A 26,494-nucleotide genomic window follows, 5' to 3' on the forward strand; every position below is an offset into this window, starting at 1 on the left:
GTTACATAACAGGTATTAGGGGTTGTTACCACATATAAACAAGGCTAAATCAACCTGGTTGTCATCATTTTAAAGTCAATCGGAGACGGGGCAGAGATGAAATGGGAGATGTGTTTATGCTGGAAGATGGATGTGGTCATTGTTAACAAACCATTGCTGCCACCCAACTAGGGAATGTCATTCAGTTGAGCCTTACTTCACTGAACAGATACTCCCCCCAATTCAAGGTTTTCTCTGACCAACTTCCAGGCAAATTTGAAGAAACAAAACCATTTCTTGGCCACATGGTGGTGAAACAAAAAAATTAACAGTCAGAATCCAATATAACTGTTAAGCAGGTATTCTTTTATTAGCAGCACTGGGGTTGCCCTGGGGATTCTCCACCATAAGGGCTCCCACGAATTAGTAAGGGACATCAGTTTACATACACACAAATCATACATATTCATTAGATTGCATAGAAAGGGGTGTCTTATGATAATGAGTTCCCAGAATTCATTTGCATAGTTGGGCATGTGTAGTGAAAATAGGGTGAGGGTCTTTGGTGGTCGGGGGAGGAAGTAGTCTTCTTCACTGTTTGCTAGTTGACCCTCTTTCCAGAGCATGCGCTGTGAAGTGAAGTCCAGGTGTCTCCCTCCTAAGTCAGCAAAATCAGTTTCCCTATAATAGGGTCTCTGTGTCTCTTTGTTCGAACCCCCCTTATCTCATTCTAGGAGTTGCCCAAGTGTCCACTGAGGGCCTTGAGTCTGCTATCAGTGATTTACATAGGGAGCCTAACGAGCATTTCAATTTTGCCTAAATAGACAAAAAGACCTAAGGAAACAGTTGAGGAGTCAGGAGTCCTTGAGAAACAAATGAAGCAAAACACAAGCAAAGCTTCCATACATCACATCACAGTTTAGTCTTAATAATTGTTAGAAATTAATTTGTTTGAGCCCTTTCATGGGGATTAAAAAGACTTCATCCCATTTGATCCTTTTAGAACAAAAAGGGAAACAAAAAAAAAGGCTCATGGATACAAAGCCATTAGCTCCCAGAAATCATGTGTAAACTTGGACAGAGTGTAAAAGTGAAACAGTTACCTGTTCAGAGTGGTGACAATCATATTGCCATCAATTGTAGTGAAGCCAATAACAATAGATAGAACTCAAAAATCAAAGTCTGGAGGGTTTTTTGTTTTTTTTTCTTCTGTAAGATTGATTGTCTGTTAGCTGACTCCATCTTTTTATTCTTGTTTACCTGACCTTAATATGGAAACAATAAACCTTACATATTCTGCCTGTACTGTGAGGCTTAAATGTTTTTAAAGCGCAAAGTAATCCTGTTTGTTTTCCAAGATTTGCTGGGCTCATGGGTCATATTGATGAGAGTATGTGATAATAATTCACCTTTAAACACTTATATGTTCACAGATAACTCACAATCTTGGCAGATGAGTGCTAATTCTTTGTTATTTTTAATTAATGTCACTATAATAAGTACTCTTTTTAAATCTGTATAGATGAATACAACAGATGTAGCTGAAGTGCAGCTGTGTTTTGGCCATCAGAATCCTCTGGGATATGCATGAGCTCTGAATGACACCAGATTCTTTAGTCTCTCTGTGTAGGGTGCAAAGTGGTCTGTGAGGTCTCTCAAGAAACATCCTTCATGGATTCTGTGGATAGGAATGATCAGTTAGATCACTCAAATCCAACACCATTTAAATCTTTTTGATATAGTAAGTCTCTTACACAATAGGAAAATAAGATGTCATCTTCTGCTGTAGGGAAGCATTTTTCTAAGGGTACAGAAAGGTAGAGAAACATTTTTGAAACTATTCAGAGAATTGATGAAATGTTGCTGAAGGTATCTTGAGAAAAGGTGTGCCTTCTCCCTTGATAAAACTGCCTTATGGAAGAACTCAGTGAGTGGTATCTCTGCACATGCTTGGGTAACAAAACCAGTTCACTTGTACAAATTGCAGTGAGAAAAAATATTGCAAAATCATCTGTGGTAGACTTTATATTTTGGGTTTTCTAAACGGCTTACTAGTCTTCAGTTAAGTTTCTTGCCCTCGTTGCTGAGCCAGGAGGACAGACAATGAGAAAGCTCCCTTGTTCACCCGATGCAATGTCAGCTAACAGCCTGAAGTGCTGCTGAGTGTAATTTGAGCTGATCCACATATCTTTACATGAAATGTTTTAAGAGCTTGCAGATGATTCATTCTGCCAGCTAAGCTGTGGGTGCACTAACTTCAGCAGAGGACAGTAACACGTTAGGTCATTATAGACATTTGCAATGACTATTTGAATCAGTGTAAGTAATCCAATATATGAACTGAAAAATTTTAGCTTGAGACAGCTGCTGAGGTTGAACTGATCTATTCGGCTGACTTTATGTCAGAGTGACACCATGCTGTAGAGTGCAGTTTAAAGCCGATTTGCGAGCAGCTCAACTCCCTGTTGGCTGAAAATGTTGGAAGGGGTAGGCAGCTGGGGAAAGCAAGTTATCATTCAACTCAAGTTATGCCATCCACTTCTGAATTGTTTCTGCTCTTGCAGTTTTTATTCATGCACAGCCTGTTTTGTAAAAAGAAACAAACCCACAATGTATCCCTGATGGACTGGGCATTACCTTGAGGCAGAGGTATTTGTGGGAAAGTTTTGCAGGTGGCCACTTAGCTGACATATGAGACTAATGCCTTCTGATGCTAATTGCTAGCTAATCACAAAGTGGGCTTCATCTGTACAGGTAAGTATACAGATAAGAAGCAATTGCTGCTTTTTACAGTAACTTGTTTTTCTGATGCTTAATGCTTGGGAATGCTCCAACCCACCTACCTTTGTCATTGTTTCAAAACTTTCATCTGGATTCTGACTGGCTAAAGTCATATGTAGGATTTGGATTTGCTCTGCTGCTTAAAATTTTTGTGATAGTAATGAAACAGATATAAACATATAATAAACAGAATAAATGGAATAGTCAAAACCACTGGTTTTGATATATATTAACACAGAAGACTATCTTTAGGGCACATCTTGAAGAATCACATTCATTTTAAGGTAAATAACTTATTTTGTTAGTAAAGTGTTAATAACATACCTTGATATCTGACTTTCATAAGGAAAACACGGGGTTAAAAGGCTTTTACATAAATGTTGTTGGGCCTGATCTTTAACTGTTTGGTATTTTGTAAAACCATTTAAATCCATGAAAAGAGAGCACAATATGTTATCATTCTAATCTGATAGTGATTACTGCTGTTTGATCATCATTTTACTCGTAATTTTGCTTCCTTTTCTGTCTGTGCTTTTTTGTCATCCTTAAGAGAAGAAAGAAAATACTGAAGTGCTTGCTGCAGAGATTGATTTTCCTGTTGTCTTTAGTTTGTGACGGTTTCTTAAATCAAAAAGGTTCAGGTGATGTTCTAGTAACTTTTATATTATTAAGTATGGTGAAGTTACATTTTGGTATAGCTACTTATTTAATGTTTATAAATGACCTGAGCATATTGTAGGTGAAAACTATCCTGCCGCTATGCAGCATCATATCAGGATCACATCTTCCATTTTTTACTGCAGAACAGTTGAGGAAATTAGGAACTTCTGTTTTAGAACCACACTGCTAGATAAGCATACATATCCGTAGGAAATTTCTTTATTGCTCTGTGTGCCATTTCCATTTAATGGTATCTCCCAGTTATACAAAAAAGTAGTTTCACTAATACTCCTTCAGAAATCTGCAACCAGTGAGGTACTAATATAAGTATGATTTATGTTTCATACTCTGAGATTGTCATGCATGTCTGTATCAGAACAAAAATAACTTGAATTTTCCTGATTTAATATAGAGCATCACCACTCATCTATTGTAGACACCACTGAAAAGTTTCAATTTTAATTTTGTTGTCATGGCCTGTAGTTGTTGTACATGCTTTGTAATGCTAATTATAAATCAAAACAGGAAAGATTGAAGGGCTTTTAAATGAAGAATACCAATAACCTTGAAAGTATTGCTTCTTACTGCTGTTTTCTCCACTTTGTCTGAAAAATATTGCAAGATTGGAAAGTTGTTAAATGTAAGCGATTCCCTTATTTTTTTCTTGTTTCGTAGCTTATGTGAATGGAAATGGGAACACTTAGTGAAAAGGAAACTAAATGTGTAATTTAGATACAAGTTATTATATCATCCTGAAAAATAGAGGGAAGGAAGAAATGTGATCACAAATGACTTATTCAGAACACAATGATCTTTGCACAGTCATACTTACAGTAATGCTAAGTTATGTTTCTTTGGTTTAAAATTGCTGGCAGCAAATGGTCAGGACAAGTGTTTCTGTCTAAACTGAGGACAGAAAACATATGAGCTTCATTTGCTGAAAATGCTACTGGTTGCTGCACCAGAGCAGAAGGCAGCAGTGAGTGATAGACTGTGCTGCATGGGGAAATCCTAATATTCATAGAATACTGCATCATATTTCTGTTCTTTTTCATACTTGAAATTCAGAATCATTGTAAAACTGCCCTGTTTTCTTGTTTATGCATCCTAATGCTAGAAGAGCTAGTACTAATGGCTAACAGAAGCACAAAGAGAAACAGATCTTCTAGAATCAGAAAAAAATTGTTCGTGTGAGGCATGTATTCGGGGCTGTGTGAAGTTACACGTAGTATAGCTTCCTTGTATTCCTTCTTGGTATGCTAATCCTTGATCAAATAGAATTGAAAAGTCCCATCTTGTGGGTTTCAACCTATGTGTTTGTGGAAAAACACGTTTGGGATGTGGATGAAAGATGGAAGCTGACAAAAGGTGGATAAAGGCAGGTGTGAGCAAGGAGGAAAGTGAATGAGGAGGAACTTTTCTTGCACTGGCATCATGTTTATGCAGTGCTATTTCTGAAAAGCAACTACTGGTTTGCGAAAGAGGACTGTGTAGACTTGCAAAGTCTCAAGATAACCAAAGGCATATTTTTGGAGCTCTGTGCAGGGCTTGTTTCAGAGCTGCTGGATATTAGTAGAATGCTTCTCATCTATTCAGCATGTGGACATTCCCTTCTGGAGATTTACAGCACTTGGTTGTTATCAGTCAATTATTAACAACTTTGATATCAGCAAATCAGCTGTTGTATTCCACTGGCCTGGAGATGAGAATTTGCAAAGACTTTCACCTGTTTCCTCTAAGGAAAAGAAGAGGGATTCGTAAGCACAACTGGCCTGGAAGGAATTAATGGTGTCAGTGACTGTATTCTAGGAGGCTGTGCTTGCCCTTGTTATTACGGGTGATAAAATATTTGTTGGACATATGAAACTTAGATGACAACTGTTTTGACTCTCAGCTAAGCAACTGTAGGATAACAGTGAGGGTTGTCTTCTAGAGGCTGATCGACAATTGGTAACTGGAAGGTCTGAGGCAACTAAGCAAAACCTGCTTCCGATTGCAATTTCATGCTGTGTTTTACCCAGCGTAACTGGGAGGTAGTGAAGAGGCTTTCTGCCATTTCTGAGCGGTAGATGAGACTATCTAAATGACAGTCTCTGAGGGCATTTTGGGGAGATCGTTTGTACTTTTACTGAGGAAATGAGATCTTGTTTGGATGCCTTTCTTAGTTCTTTGTGTGGCTTTCTGTGGTGTGCCATGCAACACAGTACTAACAGGATAGTCCTCTAGGTCACTTAGTGGGTACTGGCTTAGGCAAACACTGCAAATTGCATTAATTTTAAATAGAATGGTGAATGCTAAATGACAGGAATAAATAGGCTATATCATAATTCTGGCAAACATGTATATTTTAATTATAAATGTTATTAGTAATACATAACTAAGTTGAGAGATCAGGTCTACAAATCAAGGAGCTCTCCGAGTGAACTTGTTAGGTAATTTCTACAATTAGCCTTTTCTCACAGTTCCCACCACTACTTGTTGGAAGCTGAAACGACATGACAGAATTTTATTTGAGTGTCAGAAAAATGAACACAGGATGTGGTTCTCTAGAACAGACTGGAAGAATTGTGGCTGAGGGTCTGCTGGTGATATTTGAACCATAGCTGATAACTCTAAGACTGAGGTGCATGCAGTAGGAGAGAGCTGCAAGTTTTACAAACAACGCTTTCCAAAAATATGCTCCTATTTAACTCCATTATCTAATTCTGTATGTCCCTATTGATTTCTCTGTGTGCCTCCTGCACAGCAAAGCTCCACCCTGCAATTAGAAAGTCACCTTTCATAGTGAATTGTGACAGTGTTTTGTTGTTAGGAAGTCTTCTTCCTTGTCTTCTGTGTTGCTTTGAACCTTTGATAATGTCTTCTGCTCATTAGCCAATCTGCATCTTGCAACTTTTTCCTTACTTTCATAGTTCGTTTCATGATAACAGGCAGTTTGAGGGCTGTCTGTGGTTGGTTTGTTTGTTTGTTTTTTAATCGGACTGGTTTTCCCCCAGAAGTCATCGGGTGAGAATTTCCTGAACCACTTCCTGAGAGACTCTAAGTGGTAAGTTTTCTCCATCTTGTCTCTGATGTACTTTGATCTATAAAGCCCAATGTCATGATTCCACAATGATGTCTAGCGGACAGTGGATTTGCTACTCCCTGCCTTAAGCATGGTGGATTCCTGCTGTTTCTCGTTAGAGTGGCACCACAAAGACAACATAAGCATGTTTAGAGCATTTTCTGTGGGGATGAGATCTTACTGAGGCCAAGGTAGTGATTGCTTTTGTATTGCAATATTGTATTGAAGTATTGTATTGTATTGTATTGGGGATATTCGAGGATGCCTCTCATATATGTGAGGAAAGACCGAAGAAGCTAACTTACAAGTACCTATAAACAGAGGCTACGGTAAATCCAGCAGATATATAATGCTAGAGCAAGTGGTGTTGCTTGGTATTTGAATACCTTTTCGGTAGTTGCTTTTGTAGATCATGTGTATTCCAGTGTCTGTTCTACTGTAGGTCTTGGTTACAGTAGCCTCCTCCAGCTCATTTCCTTTGCTTTCTCAGTCCACTGTGGCTTCAAGGAGCTAGAGAAGACTGCAGGAGTAGAGGGGGAGGTAAGGGAGCAGCATGCATTTGCAAGGGGGGGAAGATCCTGCGTAGTTTGTGGAAAGGGCAGGGTTTTAAGAGTACATGCAAAATGGCTGAGATGTGTTGATAAAAGACGTCCTTGCAGCCTGTTGCAATTGCTGCTCCCCATTTTCTTCAGGCTATCAATCTTGTGACAGCCATGAAGGTAAGGGGTTTTGTTGAGCATTTTTAGTGTATTTCTGGTAGTTCAAGCGCTCAGTGGACAATATAATAATATAACCACATCCATATGTGGGAAGCATTCCTGCCTTGGAACATCACATCCTAGCCAGGGCTAGCGCTTTGAAATTGCATTTTGTGCCCTATGTAGATTTTGAAAAATAGCTCTAGTTGTACATTGTACTTCGAGCATGAGCCTTTTTAAGGTTCCATTGACAAGAAAAAATAAATGCCCCAAGTTTCTAAAAAAAAAAGGGGGGGGGGGGGGGGGCGAGGAAAAGAGGGGAAATTCCGTTATGAGATTGTACCGATAAACATAGAGAGGAACTGAATTAATTTTCTGTATTATCAAACATGCTATGTTCTTTATAACAGAATTAAGGAATGTTCAGAGATAAACAGACCAGCCAGTTGGGATGGGACACAAATTGGCATTGGAAGGCAGCTTGGAGGACTGCCAAAATACTTCTGGAGTTCAGGCATGAAAATCAATATGATGTAACTTGCTTGTGAATCCGAGAAGAATAAAAACTGCACAGCAATTCACCAATTACACTGCAGTGTAATGGTGATGACAGAAAAAGCTCTGCAGCCTGATTTGCACCAATGCAAACTGCCAGCACAGGCAGAAGGATTAAGAAGCAGAGGGACAGATAAGGTCATCAAGGTGCATAATTATGTGGTTCTGGATTATCCTTTGTATTTGGTACATGCCTGTCATATGGATCTTATTTATACAATGTTGGTGTCTCCCTCTGTGATTGATTTATATCCCCTGCCCCTTCTAGAATTTATTTATGAGATGGAATAGGAAGAAGTCCCTGTCTGAGCTGACACAGGCAGGATGCAGGAACAGCCACAAAACCACGGATGAAACGCAGAGTAAATTTATGCTCGTTACCTTGTGACTCAGGAGATCTCCGCAGCAGCACTCGGGCAGAGGCACGCAAGTGGGGATGCAGGCACCACGGAGCTCAGTTCTTGCAAGCAAGAAAGAGGTGAAAAAAGAAAGAAAAGATCTTGCAACTGCTGCTTTTGCCTGTATATATCAGGGATTTTCGCAGGCAGTTTTCCACTGTGCTTTGATCTTTCCCACAGCAGGGCAGGCATCTCAAGGATGTTCAATAAGGTGCCTCCAAGTCTCTCACAGGCCTGTGTTATCTAAACACAGACATTCTACCCGACAAGCACACAGAGCTGAACAACAATTAGTATGATATATGTGTTTTTTGACACCCCAGCTGCAAGTCACTTGAGCGTGTTTACAATCCTCCTCGCCAATCTTCCATTGCATTCCCACAGTCCCCATGAGACACAGAGTACCATATGCTACCTATGGAGCCTGATGTTAGTGAATACTTGCTTTTTGATTCCGCCTCTGCCCCCAGATTTATACTGCATATGTTTCAATTTAAGTGCAATGGTACTGAGTCAGTGTCAGTAAAGCCTGTTTGGGCTGAAAGCTCCTTGAATGATTGCCAGTGTCAAATGATTTGAAATGGGCTTTGAGATTGCTACTTGTAATATATCAGCTACTGAAGCTCAGAAGGAGTTCCTAGTTGATGTTCTCCATAAGATATGACTTTAAGGATGTTCTTCTAGATATGTACGTATATACATAAATATTGTACATAAAAATATACCTAATAGAAATATTGAACAAAGCTCCAAATCCTGCAGATATTTATATACCATGCAGCATTAGTTATTCTTGATGTTAATAGTCTTATTTTTGTGGGCATGATCTGTTATATTTATGTAAACTATTAGAAAATTATCATCTGTGCCTGTGTTTCTTCATTATTTGGGGATTTTTTTCATGTGCAATGGATAGATTAAATAGATTTTTTTCAGCAAGATTTTTAATGATGCTTGACAGTAGAAATGCTTTTTTTAAAAAAATGCAGTAAGGAACTGAAAGCTTTTGGTTTTCCACCATAAACCATTGAAAATTTAGATTTCCGAATGCATTAGCATTTGTATAATTTGAAAAATCATTACATTTTAGATGACACATTTGAAAGAACAGAAATACTAAGGACTTCCATAACTCAGTTGCATTTCTGTTTTCTCTACTCAGTGCTGCTGGGGAAGGCATGTGTGCAAAGACATTCTTAGCATGAAACTTCAGGATTGCTTTTTTATTCCAGTTGTCATTAGTCCTAGTCAGTAGCTGGGACAAACAGTTAAATGATTCTTCTGATCTGACGGTTGCTGTTAGTGGGCTGGACAGTGTGGGAACTATTCAGGTGGTATACAGCCTGTGACTTCCTGCATAAATGAGAATCCCTCAGAATCTTAGAGCTGAATGTTGACTGTATTTTCCATACAAAGCAGAAAGAGAGAGCATTGCCTTCACATTGGTGTACCTGTGAGGAATATAGTGTATGTGAAAATGAAATATAAGTTGAACCAAAGCACTTGAGTGTTAAATAGACTAATGATCAAATTCATTAACTACTCCGTGCTTCAATAAGAAATTGGTCTACTCAGACTATTAAAGGAACAGCCTAGGTTGTCGTCTGTAAAAATAATTCCTAGTATGTAGCATTAATGTTATATAAAGACAGAAAAATATTGCAGCTTATTGTTTCAAACTTCAGTCTTTATTTCTGTTATTACACTAAATTCAATCAAGCTGTGAGTATTACTCTGCAGTAAATGCTCTCAGTATTTCTTTTTCTTGTTGGTTTGTTGTTGTTGGGACTCTGAGTGCTTCTAGGGGGTTTCTCTGCCTGGGGTCAAAGCCAACTTAAAGAAAGCACAGCTGGTTGTTTTGGGGAAAAAGAGACAGAAGAAGCCTTAGTGGAAGTTACCTGCAAAACCAAGCCTCAGTGGGGGCTTCTGCCATATTTGCTTGGGAGCTGCTTTAAGCTGAGGCTCTTGCATGTGGCCCTGCCCAAGCTACACTGCAGCTACATCGCAGCCATGCATGTACCTGACACTTGATCCTGACCCGTGAACTTGTCTTCCCAGCTTAACTTCAGCCCTGACTCATCCCCATGGGGGTGCCCGAGCCCTGGGTTTGGGGCTGCCCCCTGGCCTGTCCTGCTTCCTCACTGGGGGTGACAGTGGGACCAGCCCCAGCTGGTGAAGGCCCTGCCCAGCCAACCTTGGGAATCTCCTTGGCTCCTGACCCTGGGCCCTTGGGGAGCAGCCCCAGCCCATGGTGCTCCCCAACAGTCATCCACTTAAGCCTTAATCAGAGTATTTATTACCAAAAATAAAACCCATCCATTTGATTTCTAGACAGTGTTACATATGAATTTCACAGAAACTGTAGAACTACTCTCATATTTTGTAAAGCATTCACTGTGAAACCAATGTGGTGCAGAAAATGATGTAAGTGCTCCTGAAAGCAGGTCTACGAACTTCCAAAACCTTAAGGTTTTGGAAATTACATATATGCACACCCACAGTAGTAAAGTGTATTCCTTTTAAAGATGTTGCACGCTTGCATAATGAGAGGTAAATTCTAGAAAGGTTTGTTGAAATCTGTTATAATAGTGGCCATCAAACTGTTTTGTGATTATAGCATTAAAAAGATGTATTAGAATTAAAAATACGCATATGCCCACCAGTTTTTGATACTTATTGCCCACCATGTATTTCAGGAGTATTTCTACTGATCTGAAGTATTCTTGATCTTGTTGAGAGCTTTTTCCAAGGTATGTATATTAATAATAATTCATAGAGCTAAGGAATTTACAGTGCTTTACTTTTTCAGAGTTCTAAAATAGAATACTACATATATCCATTAGTTCCTTTTCTAAGAGTTCCTCTCGTACAGTAGGTAGGAAAATATAATCTCTAAATATTTAAGAAATAATCAGAGGCAGTTTATAGCCAGCTTTTTGAAAATTGTCTTATTTCATGTTTTGTTTTTTATTTTTTTTAAATCATCTTGCTTAAGGTAATTTGAACCTAATTTTCAGAAGGACTTGTGCCACTGTTCAGTCAATTGAGCAGCACGAAACATTTGGTGTCCTATAATTGTACGTGTACATTAGTGACAGTTAGATGAGAGGACATGTTGTAGTTTACTACAATCTGTAGACTGAGCTCCTAAAATACAGGAAAAGTATAATGTGATAGATGAATTCACATGTGGACTTGAGCATTTGGAGCTAACCAGAGCTCAGCTATTGAACCTCCCTGTGGCCTTCAACTCACCACTTAGCTTCAGTTGTAAACAATGAATAATGTTACCAGGGACTATTGTTTGTAAAACAAACAAAAAATGTGGGATTCTGGGAAAAGTTACAGTAAATGCAGAAAGGACTGCAAAGTGTGTTTAAGGCTATACAACCTAGCAAAATTAGGAAGAACGTTTCAGCAGTCCTGGTTTTCAGCATGCCATATAATTCCGTACTTCATAGATTCTTACACTGTCTTTCTCACCATGGTGTCTGAGCTGCTTTCAGTAGTGTTTAAGCAATGTGAGTAACTTTTTTTTTTTAAACATGTGGTTTCTTCTCTCAACCACAGTGTCCCTCCCTCTCCCTCATGTAACAAGGTCTCATCCTGGTTCTCAGGAAGCCAGTTCACGACACTTAGTGTGTGTATGTGTGTGTGTGTGTACATATGTATTTATGCACACATGCTCTATAAATAAACACATGTATTTTTCCCCAAGTTGATCAAAGAAACTGAATCTTGCTCAAGTTAGTAAAGCAAATTCAGTGTTTTAATTTTAAACTCAGATATGAAGAGTAAAATAAATATGCAAGATCCTTTTTTTTCTTTCTGCAAACTCTTTTAAAAAAGGCAAATCCCTTCTTTCCAAACATTCTATCTGACTGCATCAAGTTTCCCAAGAGAAGTTGTACCCTAGAATATTTCAAATGTAACATCTTGAGTGTTTCATTTTAATTCTAACAATGATGGGATATTGATATTGGGGAATTTCAAATTTCTCTGTAGTAAGGAGTAATTAATCTTGTATAAAAAGAAAAAAAGCATTTTTATAAGCATTTTCTCCTGTAATAATGCAGCTGAAAAATGCTGACTATGAGGGAATGGGTTTCTTTGTATTTATGCTGATGGTCTTTTAAATTCACAACCTCAAAACTAAAGCCCAACCAACCTGAAACATGTACAATCACTTGTATTTCCTATAAAATTTTTTCAAACTATTTTACTATCATTTAATTTCCCTCCTCTTATGTGAGATAAGGGATTTGCTTCGTGAATTATAGAATCACTCAGGTTGGAGGGGATTTTGGGAGGTCACCTGTTCAACCTCCTGATCAAAGCAGGGTCAACACTGAATTTAGACCACCTTGCTCAGGGCTTTCTTAGTCGGGTGTTGGAAACTTGCAAGAAAGGAAATTTCACAGCCTCTTGTGGCAACCTGTTGCATTGCTTCACTATCCTCACTAGCTGGTTGGAACAGCTATTGTTTCAAGTCATGACCATTGTCTTTCTCCCACTGTGCGCCTCGATGAGGAGCCTGGGTTTGCCTGCTCTTTTAGGTAAAGATCTAGCCTTGTAGCTACTGGAAGGCTGGTATTAAATCTCTCCTACCTGTTCTCCTTTCCACATGAGACAAGCCCAATTTCCCTCAGTCTCTCCTCACAGAGGACGTCTGTTCCAGCCTCTGACCATCTTGGCTTTCTACTGATTTAAGTTTATCAACATCTTTCTTGTACTGGGGTGTTCAAAACTGGACACAGTATTCCAGATGCAGACTAACAAATGATGAATGAAGAGGAATGGTTATTTCCCTTGACCTAGCTGTGCTTTTCTTTATACAGCCCAGGATGCTGTGAGCCTTCACTGCTGGCTGGTGTTCACTCCACTGTCCACCAGGACCCCCAGATCTTATTCATGGTGCTGAGTTGCCTGTGGGTCCCAGCCTGTGCGATGGCAAAAGGTTAGTCCAGCTAAAGTGCAGGGCTTTGCGCTAGTCTGTGTTGGACTTGATGTGGTTCCTGTCAGTCCATTCTCTAGCTTGTCTAGAGGCAGCCCTGCCCTTGAGCATTGAATATATTTGTGGGATGAACACTGTAGCTATGCATTACTGGTTTATGCTGTCATTCAGTTTTAAAGAAAAATATCACATCCAATGGAAATTTTAGAGGAAATTTCAGTGTGATTGAGATGGAAGTTTTAGGTTTATTGGAATCTGCAACTTCTATTACAGAGAGTAATTATTTTCTTACTAGCTACAGTGATTAGGGCCTTCATTTTATACTTAATTTCAGGGAGAACTAATAGCTCCATATTGTCTCCCATAATGCTGGAGTACTAGTTCCACTCATGACGGCCAGAGAGAGGAAGGGGCATTGGCTCTGCTTTGGCTTGGTGAACAGAGTGCCACCTACTGAGCGCAGGTCCCAGTCCCGCCAACCTAAGTATGCAAAGCACAGGCTTTAATCCAAATTCTGACTCAGTGCAATCCAGTTTATTAATGATATGCACCGATGTTGTTACAGCACCAGATGTGTCTGTACAAGCCAAAGAAGCCTAAGATTTTTATATAGTGATAGCTAGGAAATCTTCCAATCTCCTTCTTCAGTGTAGTAATAAAATAATGACATGACAAGGAATATATGTGTATTAAATTTTGTTACTGTAAAACTGATGGAAGTGCAGCGTGCATGCAGTCTCAGCACATGCTGAGAAAAAGAGAAAAAAATAAAAAAGCATAGCAAAAGCTGCTACAGCAAGGAAGAAAATTATGGTGGCTAGTTCTGGAGGAGATGTAAGGACTGTAACATGAGGAACAGAGAAACAATTGAAGAGTGCATAATGGCAAAATCTTTACAAAACACTTCATAAAACTGTTTATTGCTCAGTAAGATAAACAGTAGTGTATAGCGCTATAAACACTCCTCATGCCATGCTGCCTTTGAAGTGTGCTGCTTCTATTTCAGACCTATAAACTGGCTGGTGTACCTACGGCCTTGCCCATTTTTGTTCTTATCCCATTGGGTATGTTTAGGAAGGAAGTACCATCCTTTCCTATAGATGTTGCATCTTACAGTGTGTTTCAGCTTTGTCCTTGCGGTTACTATGTCGTCTTTGGCTCAGTAAGGAAGGATTCCTGTCTACCTTATACGTTATTTGGGAGACAACTATTGAAAACAAACAATGTTAAAATGTCTCCTAGACAAGGGTAGAAAGCATACTCCCCGGTCTGCGCAATGTTAGCTTCTGTAGCCAGATGATGTTTCTGCCATTGTCTGCTGCTTGTACGTGATTATGTATTGTGAAACATGAGGCGCTGCTCATCATTTTGCTTCCCAAACTCCAAACAGGTGAAGTACAACAAGCGTTTGTTCTGGCTGAAAGGAAGAGCTACACTTTGCTGTTACAACAGGATTTAGTCATAGAGTGGTGTTTTGGTTTGGTTTGGGTTTTTTTGCCCAATGAAAATTGAGATAAGCATTTCAACCTTATCAATATCTGATGTGCTTCATGGGAGGCACTGATTGCCTAACATAACAGAGAAGGAAACAATCCAGTTAATGGAATCTGTCTTTTTGGTCTTTAGGGCAAATTAAACTAATGTTTGCCTTTGTATGCCTTTGACTTCAGTTTTAGTCGTTATATGTTCAGTTATTTAAGCTTTCTTTACATCTTAGGTAGTTTGTGAACAGCTGTGAATATTCTTTCTGTATTGATTTAAATAGTTATTGACCTATTGCTCCTGTCTATTCAGGAATTTAGAAAAGCAAATGCACTAATGGTACTATAGAAGAGTTTGCCATGAATGTCCAATCGAGACAGTGTTGCATCAAATGATACCTTTGGTTGTGAAAGAAAAAAAAAACTTTACCAGTACTACCTGTGGCTACTATTTTGCTCTTCACCTCCATGTGTCTCACTTGTTCTCTGCACCGTGACAGGAAAAGATTGGGTGTGGTAATTAGACTACTGACCTGGGACTCATCAGAGAAACCTGGTTATGCATCAGATACATTCTGTAGTCATGGGTAAGTCACTTCTCTGGGCTCCTGTTTCCACTCATCTTGAGCTTCCCTGGTAAAAAGTTCTGCTTAGAAGCCAGGAACTATTGTGAAAGAAATGCAAACTAGAGTGAGCAGTGCAAAAATTACTTCTATATTTCACTCTGTAAAGCAATACATGTTAGAAGGGAAACTGCCCTGCTGTTCTGGAAAAAAAAAAAAAAAAAGCTACGGTAATGTGTGTACTGAAAGATCTGAGCCTGGATGAAGGTAAACACGTGGCAACATGCATGTTGGGGAAGAATGTTTGGCATTTTCATGTTGCTTGCCATGTTTCACTGAATGAGAGTCTAATCTGTGAACGCTGTCTAAATGTCATTTTATATTCTGAAAGTTTTGTTGATTGTGAACTGGAGTATTAGAGCAATCTACAGGGGGAGCAATGACGAAGCAGCTTCTTTATTTCCTGCCTTAAGAGGAGTAGCGCGCCTGCATTTGCCAGCACACTGTGTTTTTTATTCGCACACCAAGGCAACAGAGGAAGCCATATTCCAGTAGACGAACTGAACATTTTTAGACACCTCAGCAGTATGTGTTCTTGTGAAAGTAAATTTCAGCTTTCTTGTGGAAATAAATTTTAGGTGTTTGGTAAAAAGCCAACAGTACAGAGATGACCTGAGGATTTGTATCTAATACAAATCCTTTCTCCCTTCCCTGTTTTTCCACTTTTTCTTCAGAAAAAGCTGTGAAAAAAGGCGGACACAGAAAACCATGCTTTCCTCTGGTACAAGTGGTTCCTTAAAAACAAAAAGCTTTTAGTTTTTCTTTAGAGAGAAGGGCTACGAGGCCTGATCAGGCTGGGGAGGCCGGCACTGAACTCGGGGCACCAAACCGGAGAGTTTTGCCCGGTGTTGAACGCGACAGAATTTTGCAGGGCTTGGCTGCCAAATCAGTGCTGCAAACTCTCTCCCCGCCCCTTACTCGTTGGGGATTTCCCCTCCTTCCCTGCAAGCAGCAGCCGAAGCCAAGCGCAGAAGGTCAAGCCAAGATCTGTGAAAAAGGGCAGGGGGGCCAGCCTGGTGCCAGGAGGAGACGCTGAGGGGAGGGGGGGAGGGAGGAGGAGGAAGGCGGGAGGAGGAGGAGTTGAGGAGCCTGGGCCCGGGAGCCTCCCCACTTACCGCACTAGGAAGTGACGCTTTCCCTGAGTCCCGGAGAGAAAGAAACAAAGTTTGGTGGTTCCCCCCCCCCCCCTCCCCCAACTCCTTCTTCTTTTTCCCCCGCTTTGCTCCTTGCCGCTCCGCGGGCGCCCGCCGCCGTCCGTGCCTCGCTTCGCAGGTGAGCAAGCACGTTTTCTTCCCTCCCCTGTTTTCCGCGGGTTTAGTTGTGTGGTGTTTTTTTTTTTTTTTTTTCTTCCCCCCCCGCACGATTTGCTTCCGTTTTCCTGCCATTTTGGACAAGGGGGTGTCTTTCCTGGGGGCTTTTTTTTGTTTGTTTGTTTGTGGGGGCGGGGGTGTATGCTTTGTTTGTGGGTGCTGGGTGCAGGATGAGGAGGAGAAGTACCTGTGGAGGTGACGGGGGCGGCTGGCTGGGCGCCGGGGCAGCCCTGCGGCGGGGGGCCAGGCTCGGCTGCCCAACCGTTTCCTCCTGCTTTACCGTGAATCGTTACGCGGGCTGCGGAGGGGGTCACTCCGCTGCTGCCTGACTGCAGCCGCGCGTTAAGGATGTATCTGTGTCCGGGTGAGCAGCCCGCCGATGGGATTTTGGGGGGGGGGGGGGCTGGGAGCGCGGGTTGGGGTTGAGTGGTTTTGGGGTTTTGGTATTTTTTTTTTGAGGGGGGCTTTTCCTTTTGCTTGCTGGGGCCGCTCCGCGTGTGCGGAGGGCTGCGGGGGAGCGCAGCGCAGCTGCGCAGCTCCGCCGCTCCTCAGCGCGCAGGCAGCCGCGGCTGGCAGGGGCTGGGTTTCTCTGCCTGGATTTACGCAGTGGAGGGGGGGGGCGGGGGGGGGGCGTGCGGGGAAGAATTTATTAGATAATTTCTCAAAATCCCGTGCTCTCAAATGTGCAGCTCTTTCTCTGGCAGCAGCTGCAAAGGACTGATTCTTTGCAGTTTACCAGTAAAAGCTGACAATACACCCACGCACGTATGTGAGTCTTATATAATACTTACGGGTTTTTTTTTTTTTTTGAACAGGCATAAGCAGGATTTATTTTTGGTTTGTAAAGTCTTGTGTGGTTGCATCGTGCAGAATTAGAGAAATACTCTCTTTGCTTAACAGAGATTTACTTGGAATCCTCTTTAAAACAGCTTCTTTTTTATAATACTTTGATTTCACCCTGACTACATGTTTTGAGTGCAGTGTGCAGGCCGTCTATGCTGGAGCAAGCCGTAAGCAGTTAAGGGAGGGGAAGAGAGAAAAGAAATGTCCTAATGCGGAGACTGATAGTAGGTTGTTTAGAGGGCGAGACTGCAGTTCCAAGCAGCAACAGCAGCAGCTTTATGACTGTGTGTAATTACAGAGTGATTGCATAGGACAGCATTGTTGGACCGAATACGTATACACAGGCTATTGTGCAAGATTTCTGTACCGAACAAAACCTTTTTTTTTGCATTGCAAATGCTGAAAAGAGAATGTGTTCTGCGTTCAACTGCGACGTTCCTCTTGGACTTCACCGAAGAATTAGCAGGGGAGGGGAAAGGAGAAGTGGAGCGAGGCTGATCGTAGAAGTCAGACCTGAAATACTCAGCAGAAACGCCACCAATAGTCTCTGAAATCACAGAAGAAATGGAAAGCTCGTTGAATCTGTGGGTTCATGTTTCTGAAGTGATTATGCAGCAGGTGAAAATCAGGCAGGTCTGCTAACAGTCCTGCAGGTTTAGTGTAATTCTTGCTCTGGTTTAATTTCTTATGTGGGAAAAACGCCTGTGTAAAAATAAGCAACTGCAGTTCAGCTAGCTTGCTTGGAAGTGGAGAGCAGAGCACCGGGGAGAGTTTCTGTGTCAGGCCACAAAAAATTAAGAGGTTGAAAGGAGTGCTAGACTAGACATAAGTTTTGAGCATGCTGTTGAAACTGTAGGTGAGTTGCATCTTGCTCGGTGATCTTGCAGGCAGCATTGGCTGAGGGATAGGACAAGGCATTGGGAGTGTGCTACTTGAGACTGTGTTAGCAAGTCTTTTAACTAAGACTTTGAAGGACCATCAAAATTATGCCGAAATTCTTGTGGATACAACTTAAGGTACCTAAGATTTGTTTTTCAGAGACGCTGGTTACCTGTAATTTTTATCTGTTTAGTTCTGGAAGTACTTGGAATTCATGAAATACCAGATCCAAAAGATTTCAGACCTGGTACTCAGAAATTGGCCTTTCTGAGATTAAAGACAGTTTTCTAGAAATGTTACCTTTAACCGTCATTGCTGATGTCTTAATGCTGTGAAGGCTTGTAAAGTGTTTTGGGTATGGTGATAGAAAGTACTGTAAAAATGGAAAGCTGCTTTAAAATTTCTTGGTGTTCAACTAGAAAATATTATTTTAGTTGAACACACTGATAATCTTATTATTGGTAGTTTTCTCAGGTTGTCAACTAAATGCTTAATTTAAAATGTATGTAGCTTTGTTTATGAAGAATGTAGTGATGTGCTGAAGATGTTTGGTTTGTTGTTTTTTTAGCAGGTGGCTAATTAACCACAACTCTAGGCCTATCATTTGACAAACTTATTCTCACAGTGATCCTTCTGTAAGTTTATTGGAGCATTTTATTTTAAGACAAAATAAGCAAAGATACATTAATCTGTGCATTACTATGATGATCTATTTGTAGATTTTTCTTTTAATTGTTCTTTGCATCTTGACTGACTTGTGAATCTGTGTTACACTGGGTGTTTTAATGTCAAAATTGCTTCTGGGGAAAAACAGAAACAGAGCTGAAAGATTCTTTGAATCATTTGTGGTAGTGAAACAATATAGGCATTCCTTATGCAAAGTCTTTTGCTTTTCACAGCCTAGATGGTGGGAGAAAATTGTTTTAGGGCAGGATTCTTCAGGCTTATATACAAAGGAGTAGGTAACTTTCATGTCCACGAGTGGTCCTGTGGTACTCAGTGGAATTAGTCATAGATAGACATTTGCATGCATATTAGCAAAAGGAGGTGTAGCCTTGCTAGCCTTTAACCCATCCAGGCGCATGAGAGTAGCGGTGATAGGAAATGATGAGTGCTGCAGCACAGTACGAGCCTTTTGAGAGCCGACATAACCATTCCAGATGTTAATTTATGCCTTTGCATTTTCACTCGTATTATCAGCTGTAAGTGGTACCTGCAGAACCGCAGGAGATATTTTCAAGCCTGGCATCCCTCTCATAATGCTATTCTGTCAAGCGGCCAGGCAGTCCCTTAAGTTGCCCCTGACAAGGACCTGCAGCCTTTCTTTGGCAATGGCCACCTTGGTGATGGTGGGTAGCAGCAGCAGCAGTGTGTGTGTGTGGGCATGTGCCAGCATGTAAGGGGACAAGAGCGACTGCCAGGCATCTGGACGGGAGTCTGTCTAGCCCGTGGTCCTGTTTCCAAAAGTGGATGTGTTTTCTATATGCTTAGCAGTTCTTGAGTTTCTACTCAAGAAACTCACCTAGTTTTCCCTCGAGCTCAGGTAAACATTTAGCAGCCACTTTTTTAACCTGTCATGGAATGAGGATGTTGAAGGGACTTGTATTAGGGATAAGAGCTGATTTGGTTTTGTTGTTTCGCCTTTTCTTAAAAAATCCCAGTTGTATTCCTTATTTTTCTGAGGCATTGCATAACATCTTAGTATTGGTTGCAGTGAATTGTAATTTATGCTAAAATGAAGTGTCGTGAATATGCATATTGTCTCCAGTGCAGTTACTAGTGCACTACTGCAGTGCAGTTCTAAGTGACATAAAGCGAGAAATAAAACACTGAGTGTTCATCATAAAAGGGAGGGTGAGGGAGGCAGGAGCTCTGGTGGTGAGGTTTTGCAACGCACGTCCAAAAAGCTAGCAAATTCTGGCACAGGCAAGCCAAGGCTTATGAGTCAGCTCCAAATGGAAGAGTTGTCACTGAGCAATTTGTAAATAGGAGGATGTACTGCTAATTCAAGGAAATATCATCATTAGGACCTCCCCTAATAATTGGAAGTGTGGCACAGAGTTGTCTGTCAGACGGGAGTTGTTCATGCTTTGAATCACGTGTTGCCTTTGGTGTGATTTTGGCATTCAAACCAAGAAATCCTTGTGCGATATGTAGGTCCCTGAAGGAGGTAGTTGCTCAAGTAATAATTTAAGTTTTTGTAACTGCATACCAGCAACTTGCATTCCTCATGGAAGCTCCTTGGCAGCTCCAGCAGCTCCCAGTGCACAAGTGGCATGTGTTTCCAGCTTGAGGCTGTTCAATAAGCACTTCACAACGTTTTGTGTAACTTCTGTTTCTCAATGGTCTCCAACTGCAGCCCTTATCACGTGCTCTGCTGATCAATTCTAGCGACTGAAAAGCACACAGAATGTTACAAGAAAAAGTTACAGGCTTCGCACTGGGGAAAAATGTGACTGTATGCATTTTGAATGCAGCCAGCATTCAAGTATTCGGGAGCAAACGATTGAATGGGGATGCAGAGACGAATCTTGGTAATTAATTCTTTGCTTTTCTGGCTGTGTTGATGCTTTTTATCACATTTGGTGCAACTGACAACCACCTGATAAGCCAGCTGAAGTAATATATTTGTTTATATGGAAGACCTACAGATATTCTTTGAAATTTACAGCTTTCAAAAATGTTCTTTTTATGTATGAGTAAATTACATTAATGCTTCTTGTTGCATTGACAGCAGGTGTTGATCAAGAAGTTAAACTCTGGGAAAAGCTAGATTTGGAGGTGATGACAAAGGCTTCAGTGGGTTTTTTGTTTTTTTTTTCTTAAAGGCATCTTGAAAGGCCTACAGCAGAACATGGAGCATTGCTTTCTTTTTTAGTCTTTAGTTTTTGAAACTGAATTTTAAAGTTCTGTGTAGTTTGACTTAAATATTGGTAAAGATTGAAACAAGTTAAATGCTGTTAATGACTGAAGTAATAAACTGAGAAACAGTTCTAATATCCTTTTTACTAAAATTGTTACCGATTCATTACATGTTCAGCATTGGGATATAAAGAGATAGGAAATGGAATCAAGTCAAGTATCACATTTTATTTCTTCTTTACTGTAGATTATATTCTTAGATGAAAATTGGTTCTCAGTTGCTTGACTTTCTCCATCATAGCTTACTAATAGGAGAGGTTATAGTGCAATAATATATATTGGTATATCCTCTTGTCATTTATTTTGGGAAGATTAATTAAATGTATACGCACACTATTCTGTTATACACCCTTAAGTTTCTCATTCTATAACTCAGTTTCCCTGAGAACAAATGTTTCTTTATCTTGAGATGCTAGAGTACTGTTTGTGAAGGTTTATTTATTTTTTTAAAAATTTCTTGAAATTTTTTTGTTTTACTGTTTGTACTATTATTTCAAGCTTGAATATTATGCTAAATTTTGGGTTTTATCTTAATTTATTGTTTTTAATAATGCTGCTTTTGGTATTTCCAGAGCTATAGTGACCAAAACATGCATGACTTGTGACTGCAAGGATTGTTCTTGTCTTTTTTTATCAAGGGCTTTTAACTGGACTTTTTGAAATACTGGTTTGGCTTTGCAGTCTGGTTGTGGTACAGTGTTGTATGGTTGACTTCCAGCTACCAGATCGGCTGCATCCCTTCAGCATGGGTAAACTAGAATCTGTTCTCTGAAGCTACATGTTGCGGGGCAGTAGGCCTGTTGAGATGCTTGTCACCTTGTCTGCTGTGAACTCCTGCATCTGTCTCTTAGTAATCTGTCATAAATTACATTATTGTTTAGAGTTTTATAGTAATGAAGTCAACTATTATTGGAGTTTCATAATATTCTTAATTGTTCAGATTCTTGGTCCTGAATAGTCACCTTAGACACAGTGAAAATTAAAGTAAAATGAAGTGCCATACATTAAAAATACTCTTCGCATTTGACTGGATGGTTTCCAATTAACTGTCTTACTTTCAGGCTTTATTTCTTCCTACATAATGTATTGTTCATTCTTTCGAGCGGTTCCTGAAAGAAGAGTTTGCTGTGTTTGTGCAAAATTACTACACTTGGGTGGAGAAGAATTTAGGAAAGTATTTTCCTATTTTGAATTTGGTTTTGTACCATTTGAGAACAAAATCGCAGCACTGCCAAATTCCTGGTGAGAGGAGAGAGAGCCACAGCTGTAAGGCATTCTGATTGCTTTAGGAAATTCCAGTGATGACAGTTTAGGATGCCAAATAATCATGTATGTGAAACTGGTAGGGAAATCTGACTGCCCCTATGGTTTAGTTTGATACTGTGACTTAGAAAATTCTGCGTTGAATTATTCTCTTAAAATCTTTTTTTGACAAGCTCTAGATGTTATCCTGTATGAGACGTGCTAAATTTGGAATATTTATATCTTTATTATATCGAATTAACATTATGAATTTATTTGGATTTTTTAATTGGAAAGCTATTATCTTTTCACATTTTTAGAAAAGATAAGTATTTTTTCAAGTCTGTTTCATGAATAAATCATGTAGTCTTTCTACAACAGTATTTGTTTAAATGAAGATGTTCCAAGGGATGTTGAGATGCCTGGGGAGAAGTAAATGAATAAATGAAAGCTAGGAGTTGAAAGGTATTACTGTACCATTGGCCATTCTTATTATTAAGAGTTTAAGCTGCACTCCTTGAATATTTGGAAAGTTTTGCACACAGAGGGTATTATTGCAAGTAAATAATTGTGCTAAACTGTTGCATTTGATTATGGGCTTCGTTTTTTCTGATTTAATTTCAGTATTGAAGTGGTCTTTGTTACCATGATTTTCTAAATACATGCAAGAATGCAAAGTATGTTTAAGACATTTCTTCTTTACTATTGAAGTATGAGAATTACTCCTTGGTGGTTTTTTGTTTTAATGCTCTTTCTTTGGCAAAAAGTATTGCCATACTTTGGCAAAAGTATTGCCAAAATGAAGTATTTCAGGTATGGTACTAGCTGACTTATTTTGCCATTACCACTTTCTTTCTATAGAAAATGTACTATAACTTTTTCTGTAGAAAAATCTGATCTGTAATAAAAATGCTCTTTTATTGTCTAAGAATATGAAAAGAAGAATGTGGAACTCCTTATAAATAATTCATTTTAATTTTGAATTTGAGATGCAAAGAATAAACATTTGAAGTACTGAGATATTAAAAACCTAGGAAGTTTGGTATACATTATACTGTGCTTAGGTTTTATAGTTGTTAATGGTGAATTATGGGCTGCCTTGCAAGAAGCTTCATTGAAGTTAATGATGATATTTTTTTCTTTAAAGAATGAACAAAGCCTATCTGAGGTTTTTCATTTGCAATATAAATAAACCTAGTTACCTTACATTTACACAGGAAATTAAAATACAGGGAGCTTTGTTAGCAAAATAAATAATATGCAGATTTGAATCCTTGATTTGTGCAGTTTTTCTCTACAGCTAGTAGAGCTCTTAAATAATAATAATTGGTATTGATATAAATTGCACACTGAAAGATTTGAATTCCTCATTCAGGTAATCTCTCCTAGTGTTTTAAAATGAGCTAGACTGCCTGTGCACACATGTATGCCAAGATGCAGGCTTTTGTTTGTTTGTTTAAGCATATATTTGTTAATTGTAAAGCACAGGAGACAAAAGAAACTCGGGCAGACTGGTCATAAAGAAGCAAGGCATCTCTCCAACACGGGCAATAGAGCAAGGTTAGAGACTTTTCACGGGACTTCAGGTTGCACTGCCGCTTTTTAGCGAGTTTATGGATTTCTCCACAAGGCACCTCTGTCAGAGGTATCATTAGGCAAGTATGAGACCAAAGGCAATGGCCCAAATACTTGTCAACATCAACAATTGCTTGACCAGGTGTACTTGGATATTTAGTTAAAGGTACAGTGTATTTAATATTTGGAGTTGATGTTAAAACAGCCATGTTAGCAAGATGCTGCTTCTTTTGTGCTGACTATATATTTGGGTGACATTGAATTGGCTTTTACTTTTTTTTAAATGGAAGTGTTTTGTTTTGTGTTTTTCCCCAGTGGTGGTAAATCTCAAATCAATAATCTGCTCCAATCCTGACCAGCAATATTCTGTTGTTATAGTACTGTGAAGTTGCTGTTGATGTTTGTGGAAGAATGAGTTTTAGATGAAAGGGCAAAACTTCTTGGTTTTAAAAAACAATCCTCAACCAAACTAACATTCTCATGCACATACAAAATAAAAGAGGGCCAAGGTAGGAAGATATTTAGATTTATAAGCTTTTAATGCTTCCTTCGTGAAAGGTATTGGCATTTAAAACTATACTTGGATTTGGATCTCAAATTGTAAATGCTCACTTCAGTCTGTCTGCTATGGTAGTAGTATATTTCAAGGGACTGCATGACAAAAAGCAAACAAGAAAACTCAGTATTTGAACCGGTTCACATGTTGCTCAGCTAAAGGGCAGAGATGACACTGTTTGCAGCAACTCTCTGGTGTCTAATACAGAAAGGTAATTTCTTAAAAAGTATCTGGTTTTCTGTAGTCCCTTGTCAGAAATTGGAACACAAATCTACTGAGGAGGGTTTGTGAGAATAATTCAAATCTGTGTAAGGTGGTTTGCTTCTGTTCCTCACATCATGAGCATTAATAAAAAAGACTGCATCTGCACTGTAATTTTCTGGCTACATGGTATAGATAAGTCCACTGTTTTACTCTGTTTTGTGTTTTGAGCCAATATGGTTTTACTGCAGATTTTTACCATTTTAGTTTGAATAATACATAACAAAGGTGCAGGATACACTTAGACCTTTAGAGGCCTAAGTGATCTATACATGTCCCTTTTGTCAAAAGCGAATTTAAGGGTGTGATTTGCTAGTGGAGGTTGCAGTGCTGTGACTGGGTCTGTACCAGCAGTTCCTTCTGGAGGTCTGTTTCATGAATACAGCCTAGAAATTGAAGTTAGGGGGAGCTTTCTAATGCATTAGTTGCGTTAAAACGTTTAAGAAGTCACATCCATACTCTTACCAAGAAGTCAGAAGCTTTGTTTAGCCTTTAAAAGCCTTAAGTAAAATCTTGCTCTTAATCTCTTTTATTAGCCTGAAGTGCTTTTAGTGTTCTATCTCCGACTTAACTGGTGTTAATATTCAGGGGGGCAAAAGTGTTTGTATTTATGATTTCATTGAGCCTTTTATTCATATGTAGCCACAAGAAGCTGCTTATACTGAAATTAAAATGGTCAGCAACAAGGAGCAGGTACCTTGAGCTTAGAGGAAGTCTTGTTCTTTGCCCTGACCCAGAAGCCCATTAGGTCTTCCAGTCATGGAATTTCCTGCATCTGATATGAGTCTACACTTATATTTACAAACTGTTAAGACAACTATGGGACAACTAAGACCAAATACAGACTTGAAAGAGAAGGCAACAAAATGCTATACAGGGAGGAAGTGTTTTCTGGTGCCCTAAGACATATAACAAAACTCTTCCCAGCCTTCTCCCTTTCTTGCAATGTCACAGCTGACAAATAATTCACATTGTGCCTTGTTATCATCCTCGTTTTAAGGTGAGGTAAGTGCCTTCAAGGAAGAGGCTATAGAACCATATGGAGAGTGGGAATGGAGATTTTGCCTCACCCAAGGGAACTGATTGTTGGGGGATCAGTTAGGGGAAGGTGTGATATGCGAGTCTGACTTTGCATCTCCATGGCTGGGTCAGTGTTTTGTCAGCAGGCTTTGTACAGAAGGTCACACCCTCTCACACCTACTGTGTTTGAGAAGGAGCTGGCTTTGTTGTTCGGAAATAGTTATTGACACCCTCTGTGGACCTCCAGCAGATAGAGGCATTTAAGCCTTAGGTAGAATAGCAGTTTTTTAAATTCAAATGCAGATACATGTTTGCCTGTATGATGCATCTTCTATGGGCTCTTGTGACTGGCTTCCCCCCATCCTGATTAAAAGGCTAACTTTTGGTTCTCTTCGAGATGCTTAATTGCTTCATGTTTGTTCTAGATATCCAAGACGTGGAACTGAGGCTGCTGGATGCACTCTAGAAACGAGACACTAATTTCTGTGTGGAGCAGATTGAGTAAAGTTTCCTTAGCCGGGTTAATTACTTGGCTTTAAATGAGATTGTCGGCGAACAAAATTATCTCTGTGGTTCTGTGCACTTAGGTGATTTTAGTCTGGCTCTTATGTGGAGTTATTGCGTTCTTTTGTGTTTCTCAGTTGGGTAGCTTTGGTAGTGTCATCGAAAAGGTCAAAGATGGAAGAAACCAAA

At 39.7% G+C, this 26,494-nt stretch overlaps 1 protein-coding gene across 3 annotated transcripts in view; it reads left to right on the forward strand.

Annotated features, from left to right (window-relative positions):
- The first annotated feature begins 16,385 nt into the window (after positions 1-16,385).
- Positions 16,386-26,494, forward strand: part of MIDEAS (mitotic deacetylase associated SANT domain protein) — a 57,427-nt gene continuing 47,318 nt past the window's right edge. For 2 of the 3 annotated variants that reach the window (XM_074824240.1, XM_074824242.1), the window contains exon 1: positions 16,386-16,465. The gene's annotated coding sequence lies outside the window, so the exon portion shown is untranslated. Of the gene's footprint in view, positions 16,466-16,721; positions 16,868-26,494 lie in introns of those variants that run through there. The other variant, XM_074824241.1, reaches the window with a different exon arrangement.

This window comes from Strix aluco, chromosome 4 (genome assembly GCF_031877795.1).
Source record: "Strix aluco isolate bStrAlu1 chromosome 4, bStrAlu1.hap1, whole genome shotgun sequence".
NCBI classification, from domain to species: domain Eukaryota; kingdom Metazoa; phylum Chordata; class Aves; order Strigiformes; family Strigidae; genus Strix; species Strix aluco.